The 1860-nt window shown below is 37.0% G+C and overlaps 1 non-coding gene across 1 annotated transcript; it reads right to left on the reverse strand.

Moving 5' to 3' along the window:
* Nucleotides 1-568: 568 nt before the first annotated feature.
* On the reverse strand, nt 569-675 carry LOC138988744 (U6 spliceosomal RNA). The gene has a single exon (XR_011464999.1). It is a non-coding gene; the product is annotated as a U6 spliceosomal RNA (small nuclear RNA).
* Nucleotides 676-1860: the final 1185 nt, after the last annotated feature.

The following is a 1860-nucleotide window of genomic DNA, read 5'->3' on the forward strand; positions in this document are numbered from 1 at the left end:
TTTATCCGGCTATTGCTGTTGTGTTAGGGTGTGAGCAATACTCTTCCCAGCTTTCTACATCCTAGAATTCTTTGTGTTTTGAGAACTTTTTTTTATCTAATCCATTTCATGTATGTTTAATATGTAGCATGATAATTGATGTTGCCTTTCATTTACTAGCAATTTTGATTCCCCCTTTGACTTACAGTTATTTTTTAACATACCTATTTTTTATTGGTGTATAATTGCTTTACCGTGTTGTGTTACTTTCTGCTGTACAATGAAGTGAATCAGCTGTGTTGTTGTGCTTAGTTGCTCAGTTGTGTCTGACTCTTTGCTACCCCATGCACTGTAGTCCACCAGGCTCCTTTCTCCATGGAATTCTCCAGGCAAGAATACTGGAGTGGGTTGCCATTCCCTTCTCCAGGGGATCTTCCCAACCCAGAGATCAAACCCAGGTCTCCTGCATTGCAGGCAGATTCTTTACCATCTGAGCCACCAGGGAAGCCCAAATCAGTTGTATGTATACATATATCCCCTCTCTCTTGAACCTCCCACCCACCCCTATCCCACCCCTCTAGGTCACCCCAAAAATACAGAACGCTTCACAAATTTGCAAGTCATCCTTATGCAGGGGCCATGCTAGTCTTCTCTATATCATTCCAATTTTAGTATGTGTGCTACTGAAGAGAGCACTGATATACAGTTATCTAGATAGAGACTTTTAATAAGTCACTATCATTCTTAGGATTTTTGGACCAGAATGTATATTCAGAATTTATAGGATATGTGTTTAATCTCTATGAAGCCAGGTTTATTAATTATTAATAATAGACAAATTCTCTATCTTTTGTCTGCTTGATCTAAGATTGAAAAACATATGTTAAGGTATCCATTATAGTAGTAGCTTTACACTTTTTTTTAATACCTTTCTTTCTCCCTGGTTATTTTAGTTATAATTTTGTAAGCTATTTTCAGCCCAGAAATACTTATGAATGTCTTTGTTTTGGAATATCAAGCAAGATAACCCTCTGATTTAATTAAGTTGGGTTTTTTTTTTCTATGATAACTTCTAGTTTCTTGTTTTTTGTATTTTTGCCCATGTCTTTGTTTCTAATCTGTTTTCTATATCCACTGAAAACTCAAGTACATATTTATTGTCCTTCCTTCCCTAGACTATTGACATAGGTTTCCCATCAGTCTCCTTCTTCTACTTTTACCTTATTACAATCCATTCTCCAGTCAGCAGCCAGAGTAATAATTTTCTAGCTGAAAGCTCTCCTGTGACTTCTCTCACACTCAGACTTCTTCCCATGCTTATGTTATGTAATCTACCCCCGCCTATTTCTCCAGCCTCATCTCACCACACTCTCCCCTTTGCTTCCTATGCTCTAGCCATACTGGCTTTATTTCTTTTCCTAAACCGTGCTGTGCCTATACTTAAGGGTTTTTGCACAAAGTAGTTTCTCTACCTAGAAGGCTTCGTATCATGACTATTGCCCTCTTTTCCTTCAAGACTAAATGCATTTGTCACCTCAGAGAATTCTCCCTAAACCTAAAGTAGTCATTCTGTCACCAAGTTACTGTATTATATCGCTTCATTTTTTTTTCTTTAAAACATTTACTAGCATCTGAAATATTTCTACAAATATTTATTTGTGGAAATCCATGAGAGTGGGTACCTTGTGTGAGCTCTTTTCTGTTTTATCCCTGGCACCTGTAACCCTGTACATCTCAGGGAGATTTACTTCAGCTATTTCTTTAGGTCTTCATCTAATCAGTTCTCTCCTTCTAAAATTTCTTTTTGTACTCACTTACCTTATCTGGAGTTCTTTCAAATGCCATAATTTTCTTCTTCATGTGTTTTCCCTTGAATTTCTC

The sequence above is a fragment of the Bos mutus genome, chromosome 7, assembly GCF_027580195.1.
Source record: "Bos mutus isolate GX-2022 chromosome 7, NWIPB_WYAK_1.1, whole genome shotgun sequence".
NCBI classification, from domain to species: domain Eukaryota; kingdom Metazoa; phylum Chordata; class Mammalia; order Artiodactyla; family Bovidae; genus Bos; species Bos mutus.